Genomic DNA, 15,033 nt, shown 5'->3' on the forward strand with positions numbered 1-15,033 from the left:
TCAAATAAAAGGTGTGCTTGCAAGCACTTTCCAGTGTTCTCCCTGGTACACTTTTCAAAACGAATTGGTAATTCTGAGTCTCAAAACAAGTAGTTGATATAAACAGATCTTAGAAGAAAGATGAAGAAGATTTATTTAAATAGTACAAGATAGCAAATCACTGTACTGCAATGAAAAATGCCACAATAAAAATAAAAAAATAATTCAGCTATGAATTAGAATTGTGAATTGCACAACTGGAATTTATTTGCACTTGATTTGTGTGGTTAATTACCTCAACTGGTTATATTTGTAATGTAACCAGTAAAACGTATATTTAACTCTCGAAGAGTAAAACTGCATTCAAATCAGTATAAATAGCACATTTTGACAACATTTCTCAAACGAAAAAAGAATTATGCTTATGTCAAGCAAAAATAGACAATTGAGAAATTGATGTAAATCCACGCTCAGCAATGATAAACAATTGAGTTATTAGCTTAAATCTGCCAGGTACTTTACTTGAAATCTCACAGGTATCTGTACTTATTGTAATAATAAGTCTACATCTTTTTTCCTTGACAGTTAAAAAAATAGGTGTAGAACCACCATTAGCACAAGAATCTAGTATCATTCATACCCGATTTATCATAGTGTAGTTACTGAGCCTCCAAATGAAGCTTCTGAAAGCAGAATACCAGAAGGCCAATTTCAAATATCAATCTTTAATTGCTCTAACTGCTCTTTACATTTAAATTAGTGAAAAACTTCAAATGCAAGTCTAATTATTCAGTATGACAGACAAAATGCAAATTCCAAACAGATCTCTCATTCTACTATATACTGTAAGCACATGGACATTTTAAGCTGCTCTTCTTTCAGACACTCATCCTTTGTTGTTCTTAAATTCATAGTAACACAAAGTCAGCGTGCTCCACAAGTCAGCAAATCTGCATACCTCACAAAGCAAAACAACAAAAAAGGAAGAAACACGGATTCAGGGAACTGCAGACATCTACATACCTATAATGATTTCACCAGCATTTTACTTTAGCTATATTGTTCTAAACATATTGAGAAAGAAATGCAGAAAAACAGCAAAAAACATAGAAGCTGAAGAACAAATCCATTACTTCTTCAGTACTACAGACGGTACATTTTCCATCAGTTTGCTAGAGATTCAACTGTTTCTTCTACAGGTACTCCATTTGGCCAGGAAAAATACATAAGCCAAGCCAACCAAATACTCTTTCCCAAAATAGAAACACAAGGAAAAACTGTAAACAATAGAGTCTTAAACATATTTTGAGAGGAAAACAATACTAAAGCCTTTTCAGAATACCATCTTTTCTCTTTACCTATCCCAGTTACTACCACTGATCTTCAGACTGCTAAGACTTCCACACTAATGATTAAAATACATAAATGATGAAAATACATTCTGGAGCATAGGAAGTTCCGCACAAATGTGCATAAGAACTTCTTTACGGTGAGGGTGACGGAGCACTGGAACAGGCTGCTCAGGGATGTTGTGGAGTCTCCTTCTCTGGAGATATTCAAGACCTGCCTGGACACCTACTTGTGTGACGTGGTGTAGGAACCTGCTTTGGCAGGGGTTTGGACTTGATGATCTCTGGACGTCCCTTCCAACCCCTACAACTCTGTGATTCTGTGATAAATATTCCAAGTTCCTGCAAAGCTCATCCTTATTTCAGGTATCTTTTATTTTCACTCCAACACAAGTAGAGAACAGAGATTAATATGTTGAGTGTTAAAACACATCGAAGTTATACACATTTGTCTCTGAAGGTAGATTTTTATTTCAGTTTGTTAAGGTCTTAATTTCAAGAGATACATGTGTTTAGTACTGAAACACCTCCCCTAGTTCACATCAGTCTTTCAACAATGTGTGCTTTCTTTACATGGATTACTGTAAAAATTGATTTGAAATATTTTTTGTCACTTAAGAACTGTTACAGACTGTAGCAAGATAAAAATACAATGAATTTCAGCAAGCAGAGCTTACGATTCACAAAGATCTATACATGGAGATATTAAATGCACTTTCTTCCTAATGATACCAGTTGGATTTATGTTCCCTCAATCCCTTCTCCCCACATGTTCATTCCTTACTCTGTATCTACTAGTTGCTTCATTGCAAGAAAGTAAAATATCAATCATGAAAACAGCTTTCTCTTACAACAAATTGTGTGAAACACCTAAAGTTCTAAAAAAACATTTAATCCTAACTTACTTTTTTTTATCCAATTCAAATTTCTGTATAGCTCTTCATCTTTTGGAGTTTCATACGTTTACAACACTCATGGATATCACTAATGAATCCACAGACTAAGAAGTAAAGGTTATAGTTTTGTTCCAGTATCCAAGGATGTTTGCTATTTTTTATTTATTTGTATTTAATCTGCTCCTGCCACGTTGTATTATTTGCTTATAGCAAAGGGAAGCAAGGGCAAATTCACACATTTGCTTTTTTGAGCAGAATACTGAATTCTGCAGTAGCTCTAAATTTTCAAGTTTTCCTTCTCAAGTTTTGTTCTATAACTTCAGATTTCCCAACAGTTCTGTTCCCTATATGCCTGCTGTAAAGAGCACACTGTGCCTGGGGTGTAGCATTCTTAAACTTTCAGAAATAGACATTTAATGTGGTACTCTATGGTGAGCCAATTTAGAAAACAGAATAGCTGTGATGAGCTTTTGGTAGCTAGAAAATAGTTGGAGTTTCTTGCGAGCAGATGGCTTTGAGCCCAAGAGGTAATAACACTGTCATCCAGCTAGAAAGCAGTATGTACTGTGGCTACACTGTCTCCCACTATAACTAGATGCAGTCTCCCAGCCAGTCTAAAGGTCGTAGGCATACGTGTTGCTATGGAAGAAAAGCATCAATAAGGATTTCAGAGCTTTCTTAAGAATACCCCAATGTCCACTGTATTTGTCTGTCTGGATAACAAAATAATCTGTGCCACCACTGCAAAAAACCTTCAAAAAACTTTCTCCTCTGAACAAGCAAATCCTCTAGCTTTCTAAATCCCGCTTTCTTAATCACTAGTTAGTAGTCTCAAAAAATGAATGGAGATTTCCAAGCAGGTGTAGTATACAGATGCATGTCAAAGCATGAAAACTCACGTGTGGGTATGACGGTAACCTTCACAACAGCTACATGGTGATGTGGATGCGCAACCACTTTCCCAGGAGGAAAGTAGTCTTCTTAATACACTTGTGCCCAAACACTGAAGCACAGACAACAGGTTAATTCCAATGAGGATTTCACCCCCAAACCCATATGACTGACCTAACAGCACTGATATTTTTGCTTACAGAACCTAACACTTCACAGTCTAATCTCTGAAATTTCCAAAGGAAGGATACCAACAGACTTTCCACTGCAACATTCAAAGAAAGAAAAGCAGTAATTTCACATTTAACAGGAATTGGTGATGACAGAGACCAAAGCCATTCCCTGAAGGTGATATTTTTCTAGAAGTCTCAGGAATGTTTGCCACATGATAGCCCAAAGCATTGAAAAGAGCTTTCTAGATCTTACTAAACTGCAATAATAATGATAATAATCTGCAGTACTACAATCAAAGCACAGTGATTTCCTCTGTTCCTTTTTTCATAAAAAGAAAATAACGTGAATTGAGAAGTAAGCCTATTCTCAAGCATAGTATTAGAACTAAAGTGAAACTGTGAAAATCAAATATATATTTTAAGACATTTTAAGTAAGTAAAAATTAACACATAAGATCCAGCCCACCTCTAACGAAAGACTTTGCCTCAGTGTTCTAGTTTAGAAATGACTAGATTAAGGCACCAGACAATTTTCTTGAAGTGACTTAAGTATCTGAAATACCTGCTCAGAAACTTTAAAACTAATAGGTTTATTTGATATGGTACATATAGCGGGTAGAAAAAAATAATATGTGTTGTCTAAATATAGATTAGCCTTTACAACAGAGATACGAATATCCCGTGGGATTTCAATCACTGAAGTATACATAACCAGCTAGCAGGATGGAAATGAGAAATTAGTTCCTACAACGGAGGGAGCCAGAAAATTCAGTAAGCTACTCTAATTGTACATAAATGTTCCCATCAAGTATCCTAAAACATTTTCAAATCCAAGCTGTTATAGTTCACAGCGTGCCACCTACAGGAATAGACATAGATAGGAAGAAAATGCAAATGGGCAATGGTTTTACAGACACATGGAAACAAACAGGTGCTACTTGACAAGAGATTGAAGCAAATAGATCAGCAGAGAATCAGTTCATGGTTCCTGAAAATGAGGAGGCTATAGTTTGCTATAACAGAAAAGCATAATTTGAATAAATGGACATTTTGCAATTTAATTAATCTAACAGCTCACAGCAAGTGACACTAACATAAATTAAGTAACAGCCTGTAGTTTGGGATGCATCTTCTAGCCTATTTGGAAAACACAGGTACAAGTTTTCTTGTTACAGGAGGCATGTGAGTACATGAAGTTTTCATGAAAATAAAAAGGACAATGGATGGCACATTCTGCAAAGATACTTATTCAAAGACAAACGGGGAAGATGTAATTATGCTGATGTAACTGCATTGTTAAGTACAATGTAGTATCTACTGCATACTTAGCTTCTATCTGTGAGAACAGTATTCTCAGAGTATACACAAGGCAACAGCTGAAGAGGGTTTGTTTTTCTAAGTAACAACCTTCACACCTAGATTTATCTACAAAGTAATGCTAATTGTTTTGAATACAGTCATGCTCTTTCTTAACTACCTTGAAAGCAGCCCTAACAGCCATCTGTAGCATAGAAGGAAGTAAAATTGGAAAAATGAAGGCTTTGCTAAGATTGAACAACTGAAATCATTAGTAATTTGCTTAATAGAGGTGAAAAATGGAAAAAAGAAAAAAGAAAAAAGCTTTATTGTTTGGATTCTTAAATAAACAAGGCAGGTACGAAAGTCAACTAGTATCATTACTAGGAAGGCAAACATTATTATGTCATACTCTGGTAAAGAGCCCACAGTAAGTATGCCAATGAACTGGAAAATCCTGCCAAGCTAAAAAGGTAAACAAATTAAGTAGTGAACAAATCATTTAAAAACTGTTTTATGTTGGTATCTGATTTTGAAAAGACTCCTTTCTAGTTAAAGAAGGCTATGTCTGACAGGAAGAAAATCTTCCCCACTGAAGCATGTATTTTTATTAACTACATTTAATTTTCAGTAACTCAAAACACTCAGGCATTTAAGAAAGTAAAAAATAAATTCTGCCCTTCCCCCCAGTCCAAGGAATCAGTTCACACCCCACACATGCACACATACAAACATTAACATATCTGTTTCAACCAAAAGCTTTAAAAAAAAAAAAAAATGTAAATCTGCTCTCGTAGTAACAAATATACTAACAAACAATACGCTTGTTTTTGATAAAAACAAGTTTTTCCCTTTGACAGTAAATCATGCATGAAGGGAGCACAATTTTTTTAAAACTGCATATGCTTCACATACTGCTTCAAATGGCAAAGCTTTGCGTGCCTGGCCCAGTGCCAGTTGACAGCTCAGCTGGATATCAATGCACATTCTGACCCCCCTTGCAGCGTGTCACTTCTGAATTGTTTCCGCAGTAGAAAGTTTATTCAACCTCTCTCTCAAATTCAGTGGACCGACCATCATTCTGCTATTTAATCATAGCAGAACAGGTTATTTTTCTGACAGCACTAAAGCCAGAGAGCAATTCCTAATGAACAGCTTGATACAAGTGGAATTTCGACTGTTTTAGCCTCAATTAATTCTGCTGTCAAAACAAATGACTGCTTTTAGTGTTTAGATGTTAAGCTGCATCACAAAGGTCAATTTTGTATGTACACAAACACACAAGCAATCTTTTTCTTGCCATTATCTGATCTTGATCCAAGCTTTCAAATTTAGAAGCCAGGAAACCAAGAAATATTTTTTCAATATTACAGTTTCTAACACCAACTTCTCTTTTTTATTGCCCTTTCCAGAAAGAGAAGCATTATTTCTGAGAAGATAAGGAGAATTTTATTTTTCTGCGGAAAGTAACTTCTTACTCAAGAATTAAAAAAAAAAAGAAGCAAAGGAGTAAAACTAAATTAAACACAGCCTACTTGTAACAATGCATTATATACAGATGAATGGCCTTTGAGGTAAACACCTTTGTACAGGCAAAAGTAATGCCTCCTACTTATTTCCATGGAAACTACAGCAGATAGAAAGAGCACACCAACACATATCTAATTGACGAGCAAATTCAACAGTCACCAGCTGTGCATTTTCACGAGTGATGAACAAGAGTCTGTATGCTGTGCTTGTAAAAATCTGCACCAGCAGAGATGAGCACTGTCACTCACTGTTGCCACTGACTGAGCTAATTGAGATACTCTTCATTTCGTGGTGTGACAGCTGTGCATGGCCATTCAGAACGTGGCTTGCCTTTCATATCACTGTTACCCGCTGTGTGCTGAAACACAGTGTCCATCACCACATTGTGCTCACACCCACTGTTTTGTCTCCAGAAACATTCAGCAAACATTGATGGATGTCAATGGTTGCCATCTTTTTCCACACAGAGATATTCAGTGATACACCTTTGCTTCATCCACACTTCCATCCCAGATGCCATTCTGTCAGAGTGCCCTTCTGCTGCCACACGTCACATGGCAACAACGTGTAAAGGAATATTGGTGGGAAGGTTCAACCACCAACATCCACCTCTGATGCGGTTGGTCAACATCATGAAATAGGAGGCATTACTTTCAGAGCAGCCCTAGTATTTATCATACTAGGAAGTCTCAAGCAAATTTTAGTTCATAGATTTGGTCAGCTATACCTTGCAAATGAAGATAAATGACTTAAAATAGAAAAAATGGCCTGAAAGCAGACCAGATTGAGAAAAAATATTGAAAAAATGATGACATAGCTTAAATCTATCAATAATTTATATAAGGTTTTCACTACAATACTGAATGTTCTACTAATTTTTTTGATGTCCTCAGACTTATGTATCAGTTTAGCTTTCTAGAGTTGCTTAACACCTGACTGAAGCCTACTTTTTATTATTTTGCAAAAAAAAAAAAAAAAAGAAAAAGAACCCCCCCAAAACTACAGTAGAATGTTAGTACTTCTTTCTAAAAAATAAAAGATAGCTGTCAACGACAACACAGATAATTATGCTCACAAGTAGTAGCAAAATGGGTAGCACTTCCAAACAATGTCTCTTTAAATGAAAATATTAACATAAAAGGAGAGCAAACTTTGCCTGTATGCTCTGAGCAAGCAATCTATTCTTACCCTGATTCTCCTGCAAAGCTTTTAGCCCTGCACCCCGTTCATCTGCTCAAAGGAAAAAGCATTCATCCCAGGCTCTTCAGGTACTGTGAATACAACTCCACAAACACATTAAGCACGCTACTCTCAAGGGGCAAGATCTCCCTGTGGCTTATACAGAAACAACAAACAAGAAAAGAATCATTACCTTCATAGTTTTAAAACAATTACTATCGATTAGGATGTTTACTAGGAGCAAGAAGAGAGTAGATTTTTTTTCTCTAAACTGACAAACATCTTCAGTTATAAAGAAAATCATTTTTACTGCTCAGACAACACAAGAATTTTCAACGAGAGACACTAAGCGCACATTCAAAGCAGTTCAAAGTTTGAGATTCAGCTACCCTGCAGTGCTTGAACACAAAAACAACAAACACAGGAAATTTCAGCAGCTTCATGAAACTCATTAAATTAGCAGAAAAACTATCCTCAGCCAGGAGATCAATCAACAGAGTGCAATGCTCTCAATGTTTTCTTGACAGCACTCATACTCTCTTTCTCACCCTATTCCACCCTCATGCTCGACTCTGCATCTGCACACACGCTTCTTTCTTTAGTTTCTTATTGGCTTGGAAAACAACTGGATGTGAGATGTGCATGGCCATCAGGCAGACAAATATACACTCAGCTCTCTGCTGATGCCCAATGAGTAACCAACATTGTTACAACTGTCACCCAGTTGTAGGCAGGCCTAACTTGTTTACTTCCTTACTTGTACCTTCATTTTTATCAAATCTTTGCAACCTGTAGTTTTCCATCAAATTGGGCTGAAAATAGCAACATTTTGTGAAAATGAAATGGCAGGACTGCATGTGCCTGGTCTATAATGTGAAGTATCTGCAACACGCAGCTCTGTGCCTTCAGCTTGCAGGTAGGAAGTGCAGGTATGCAGTGATGAAAGAAACAGATACATACAAACACTATTTTTCTTACACAAGAGTCAACTAAGGTTCTGCAACACTAGACATAAAGTACATTAAATTGTATCTTTCATCTTTAAAGAATCACTTATTTCTAACTCTTGCGCAATGCATAGTCCCTGTAAACCAAGAAGCCTAAGGCTTTTTACTGAAGTCCTGAACTCAAAACTGTGAAACCACAGGAGGTTTAAGACTGGATCTGTTTGCAAATTGAAGGAGGAAAAGAAAAAAGAAAAAATAACAAATTAAAAAAAGGATAACATATTGCATAGTATGCAGATTTTTTTTTTCCTGATAGAGAGATCTTTTTACTTTTCAGGTAGAGAAAATAAATTTCATGGTGATTATACAACATTTTCCTGCTCTGTAGGATTATTAAAAAGTGCTTTCCTATTTACTTGTACAGAATAGTTAGGAGCACTGAAGCAATAAAGAAAAGAATGCAAGCTTAGTCACCTCTCCACCCCAACCATAAAATGATAAGTATTGATTAATGTATGACAGTTTCCATACATATGCCAACAATAAGTAAAAAAAAGCAGTGGCAAAATTCTTCAGGGTTTGTTTTTTTTTTTTTCTAGAGCTCCTGAATTCCCTGAGTATTTCAGGAGAAAGGGATATTCACCCAACTGGATCAACTCCTCTTTCGTGGATAGAATGGGTACAATTTTTCACACAGCTGGAAATGATCACCCAGCTTTAAAATTCAGATGCACAAGTTATAAGAACACTGTATACCCAGTGAAGATGCTACAACGGGAATAATTTCTGGTTTTGATATGAATTGTCCTTGATACTACTTAAAACATAATCACCCTAAAGCAAACACCTTATCTAACTTCCTCAGAGCACGGCATTTGTAGCTCAGCCTGTCAAATGATGTTAGATTTCCAGTCGGTTGACAAATTCAGTGCAATGCCACCAATCTTCCACAGGCACTGAGAGAATTTCACAACAAAACCTGTACGTTCATAACTCTCCAGACAGATCATTTAAAAGAAGTGATTTATTCTCTTCCAATTAAAAGAAGTTTTCAAGTAAGGTATATATAATTGTTAAAAACCTATGCTGATAGATGGGGTTTCCTAAAGTCCACAGCAGCTGCAGTAGACTTTTTGTCAAAGAAAGGACCTCGTTGTAGCAGGCAAAAAGACACCCCTAGGACAGGAACGAAGACGCACTGAACTTTCACCTCTTCCTTGAAAACAATGCTCAATAACTAAAAAATATACATACTTGGGGGGGGGGGGGGGGGGGAGAAAAGCAGTCACTTCATGCTTCTTAGAGAAATCCTAAGAGATATCCACACTTTACTTCTTCCATTAACTTCTGAAACAAAGCAAAGGACCACCTCCTTTACAGAAAATATTTTCCTGAATCTCTTGGATACTGTCATTGCTGAAAACTAAAGTAAAGTAATTCTTCTGTTAGCCTCCTGTGCAGAATTGTGTGTGAATACAGGCTTTGAAAAACCAAGACACTTCTGGCTATTTATGCACCTATTCAGTACTGTTGTCAGCATTATAATATTAACAATATTTACAGAAAAATGTAAGGAAAATAAATGGTAAGAGCATAAAAGAAATACTGGCTTTGTTGTAATTTCTTGTGGAAAAGAAGCTCAAAGATGTCGTGCAGAGCTGTTCAAAAATTAGTTTTGCCATGTTCCGTTTCATTTCCATGTACTTTGTTGTTGTTTAACTTCCGAGAAAAGTGTTTTGTAAAACTTGTAAGCTATTACGTTATCAAGCAAACCTACGGAAAACACCAATGCCACACCCAGCAATGTTTCAAGTCTTTCTCTCAAAGCAGTTTGTTATTGAAGAACACAAAAAGCTCGCAGCTTTAATCAAAATAAGTTTCAACACTCCACAGCTCTTGTTTTGCTTCTCAGAATCTCTGGGAACTGAAACGTTTCTGAAATTTTGTAGAAGTAATACAATTGTTACTGATGTCATTTTGTCTACTCTTTGCGTCTTGTTCATTTCTCCACTAGTTTAACACAAAATACTAATTTAATGTTAATATGAAGTTGGCAAAACTGTGCATTTATACTATGCTCATTACTTTGCACTAGTTTTGCAGCTCTAGTGCAACTCACTTCAATGCTCTTCCATGCATTCACCGTGGAAAAAATAACAAAGTAGTGTTTCACAGGCATCTAGGTTTAAAATGTCCACATAAGCAATTGCTGAAGGCCTGGCAGCATGTCATAAACTCCACTTGAGCTTTGCACTAATCTCCACCATAGCCAATAGATAGCAACATAAAACATCAAATGATCTACAACCCAGTTCAGTTAACTGAATCAGTTGAATTAAAGCCTACGTAAAATTTGTTTTTTAAATGTTTACTAAATTGAAGCTTTGATGCTGTACAATTCTGGTAACAGGCAATGCCAGCAGCAATAATGAGCTTGTAAGGAATCCAGATTAAACTGCTTTGATTACAATCCAAGCAGTAAACATAATGGTTTGTCAACAGTTTCATAATCTCTGAAATTCCCACAAGCCTTCAGCAGGAACAGCACACCTAAATAAATGATTACTTTTTTTAAGACTTTAAGATACAAGCTTGGCTAACGCTCCAGAATCAGAGCTCCCAGCTCAGGAAAGGATCACCAGCATATTGACAAACACACATTTTTCTGATATTCTCCACTTTTAGTGGTACTGATCATTTTGCCATGATAGTTGTTACAAGTCACTCTAGACTACTTGAAAGCATTCCCTGAGAGATAAATTTCAAAATGATTTTTAAAAATATACATATCCTGAATTAATGTCTACATTTGTTATTTAAACTTCCTGATGATTGGAGTAACCAGGATCCTTAAGATCACTTTTTTTTCCGCACTGGTAAATAGAGCAAAATAGGTTTCACTAGTTCCAAAAAGATACAGACTGAACATCAATTTACTGGGATTACTATTCAGTTACTGCTCCAATTTGGAGTTTCTGGTATTGTTGAAGGAAGAAAAAGGAGCAAAGATTCTTTCTGAATCTTGTTATCTATGGAATAATCATTTAATTAAGAGAACTTATATTGTTATTCCCAGTATCTAAAAGGATGAGTGGGACAAGGAAAATGTGCAAGAGCCAGTGATGGCTGATCCACAGCAATTGTGGACAGGGAATATTCTCAATTACTTCTGTAGAAAGAGTGGACGGATTGCAGGCGCCAATTTTACAATACTTCAGCAAATGCAGATTTCTAACTCCTCCTACAGTTCTAGTTTATTGGGTAAATAGTAAGTGAAAGAAGTATTTTTACAGATGGGAAGTATTTTTATAGACGTCGCTTTTTTCACAGAATAAATTCTAGATGTTTATGCTGGAAGGGTTAGAATACAACGTGGCTGATTTCTCTTTGTCAGATTTTCACTGTCTGCTCACATGGGTTAGGACACAGAGTTGGAAAGAAAATCATGTTCAAGCTAATTCTGACTGTGCAAGATGGCTCAAACTAGTAGAGGACCAATTAATATTTCTTTACTATAGTGAAGAGATGATCCAGCACCTCCCTCACACTAAGTAATAGCACAGCAAATGTAGTAATTGCCATCTGCGGATAACTGTTTTATTGGATGGTTATGCAGCCAGCAAGGATTTTGGCTTTCCATTGTTGTCTGCATTACAATACAATTCTTGTTTTTCTCTTTATTCAGTTTTAAGAAAATTGCAAAAATAAGAACAATAACAATAAACTACCAACAACCGCTAACAATAAGATCAGAACAAATTAATGAAAGAAAGCTAAATTTAGCTTTTGTTTGGACAATGTAGTACAGCTGTCTTCTCTTCTGGCTCTCAAAGCGAGTTTCTGGATAAAATATGTAGTGAGCAGAATCTAATACAGGCACAAACATATACAGAGTGTTTTGTACAAACGAGAAAAGAGCAATATAAAAATGGAAAAACATTCATGACTAGCTACAACTATACAGACTTTATCCTTACACACAGTATGTACTATCCTAACTATTTTAGACAAAAAATCTTGGAAGAATTTCCAGAAGCTTCCGCTTCTGGAAAAAATACATTTTTTTTATAGAAGGTAAGAACATTAAGTAAATGAAGTCAATGATATATCACAAATCTGGCATAATATAAATATATGATTTGTGTGACAAATAGATTCCACAAATATGGAATTTACATAGAGTCCAGTATCAATTTAACATCTACTTGGAAACAGACATTTTTTGACATGTCATAAGCAAATTTTCCAAAGAACACGAACCAGCAGTTTATCTCCAATGGAAAATAAATTCATGTGAAGTAGGCAGCAACGGTTTTGAAAAACACTGCAAGACAAAAGTATCTTCCAACTGAGTTCAACTTCAAATCTGCTATTAGGCCTAATAATAGGAACAAATAAATTTCAGAACATGGTTCACAGAATGTATTAAATTCTGAACACAAGTCTGACTGTTTATTGAAGGTCCTGACTTTTCTCTCTCTTCATTGAAGTTTACATTTAAGTGATTTTTCTTATAACTTAAATTTTAAAAAGTGCAACTCAACGTTTTAACACTGAATAAGAGTAGAAGACAAATAATAAATAGAACTTCAGATATTGTACTTTTTTTAAAATAAATTTGAAGTAGATTAAGAAGGAATTAGGTGATAAAGCTCACTGGACAAGCTACTTAGGTAACAGTTAAAAAAAAAGCCCTTCTAAGGAAGTCCATAAACAAGTTTAAAAACCTCACAAAATATTAGTGTTTGAGAGAAATTATGTTTGGATTAGAAAACCAGTGCATTAAACTCCTTCAAGTCTCTGCATATTAAGACTTCAGATAACAGAAATCAGCCACCAGAGGGAGCTCATATAATCCTATACAAGGGACAGTATTGCACAGTGAGAAATTACATATATGCTGATGAGAATTTAAGACAGTAATTGTCAGAAAAAAAGATTATAAATTGTTTATAGTTCACACAATAAAACAGCCACCTATAGTACTTCCTCTTAGATTCATATTCATACTTGTATCTGTAGAAATAGGAAAGTGAACTCTGCCATAAGGTATTATAATTACAATATACTGAAATAAACTAAAATATTGTTATGCATAACATTTATTCTAATATTCAGTATCTCAGAATGTGTTCCACCAACTAATTCAATAGTGCACTGGGTTCAAAATAATATTGGATAGAGAATGCCTACATACTGCTGAAGTCTATTAAATTATTCCTTTCATCAGTACTCAGGATCAGAATCATAAAAGCAACTGACGTAAGATGTTTTTTCTACATTTGTGTTGTACTCTGAGTCTTTATCATTTTTATACAGTGAATACTTTGAAAAGACTTCTCCTTTTCCAGAGCAACACGTCAAGGAAAGACTTATAGCATTTGCATCACGGGTTAAAATACCTTCCCACCAAGAAAGCACTAACTTGTGGAAAAGCATGTTTTGAACTGAGAAAAAGCTTTCCTTCCCCCACTCGATGTTTCTGTTTCATTCTCTGAGTTATATGACTACAATTTAGAGCAATAATGGCTTGTGCTTCCAGTCTCCTATCTTTAACATCTCATAGCTTCTTGTGAATTTAGATTCTTTAAATATTTTCCCCCTACATCAAAGTTGGTATAAATAAAATAATTTCACTCTGTTAAAAAAATAATAATAAATAAAATTCAAGGTGCATACAAATATTTGCACACTAAAAATATGCTCCCTCCTTAAAATACTAATGGAAAAAATGAAATTTGACACAGTAAATGCTTTTATTTAACTCAGGAGAATCCAAACAGCACTTGACGAAATCTACAAAGCAGCAAATAAGCCACACAGCATGTGCAACTTCTCTCTCCCACTAAATTAAAAAATAAAGTTCTACTTTGCCTATGATCATTATGTTGTCCTACAGAAAAACACACTAACAATGTGTATGGTCTGAAATGCACGGTGCTGTGGAATACATTAGCACACGTCTTTATAATCCAGGGAGTCATGATACTGAATGCAAGACAGAGATCCCTAGCCATGACATCACCACAGTTCATCAAACAGGCTTCAATAGTGAACATTCACCTTTATCTTAACCTCAGTCCAACTAAACATGAACTCCTGAAGCACGTACTTTTTCTTTCTTATTCTTTGTCTAAAAGTTACAAGACCCATGGGGAACATTTGAGTATTGTTCCACACACAGTCTTACCTCAGCCCACTGGGGTATCAGCATCACAGAGTGAATATGAAACAATGTTATATCTGGTCACCATGTACAACAATTCGTAAAAACACTCAAGATGCACATTGTTGTGCACATTCCTGCTCTGAAAAAAACTGAAGATCCTGGACAGGACTCCGCACAACAAAACTGAATTCCTGTGCTCACATAACTAGTGACCATGTCTGAATACTAAACAGAACTCGGTGTTTCTCCTATAACGTAGATGCACAGTCTGGAGAGATTGTCTTTTTCTGCCAGCTGAGAAAAGCCTTATACAACACATCCAACAAGTAATATTTTCAGAAAGTACTACTCAATCTGATACTAGATAAAGAAACAAATCACCAAAATATAATCTATTAAAAAGCATGATTTTATAAGCTAACCAAAGAAACCAGATCAACTGTTAAAGTTTTATAACCAGCTTCACACACATCTGCTCTGAATCTATCAATAAATTTGGATCACATTTTAGAAATAAAATTCATGCAGAAGCATTCAGCACAAAGCAGCTTCTATCAAGGAACAGTGTGGTTTAAAAGCTTCCTCAAAGAAGCTTCATTGAGAGACTCAGAGCTACAAATTGCC

The 15,033-nt window shown here is 35.6% G+C and overlaps 1 protein-coding gene across 4 annotated transcripts in view; it reads right to left on the bottom strand.

Moving 5' to 3' along the window:
• FCHO2 (FCH and mu domain containing endocytic adaptor 2) overlaps nt 1-15,033 on the bottom strand; it is a 92,029-nt gene that overhangs the window by 48,581 nt on the left and 28,415 nt on the right. The gene's annotated exons all lie outside the window — the stretch shown is intronic.

This window comes from Meleagris gallopavo, chromosome Z, assembly GCF_905368555.1.
Source record: "Meleagris gallopavo chromosome Z, MGAL_WU_HG_1.1, whole genome shotgun sequence".
Classification (NCBI taxonomy): Eukaryota; Metazoa; Chordata; class Aves; order Galliformes; family Phasianidae; genus Meleagris; species Meleagris gallopavo.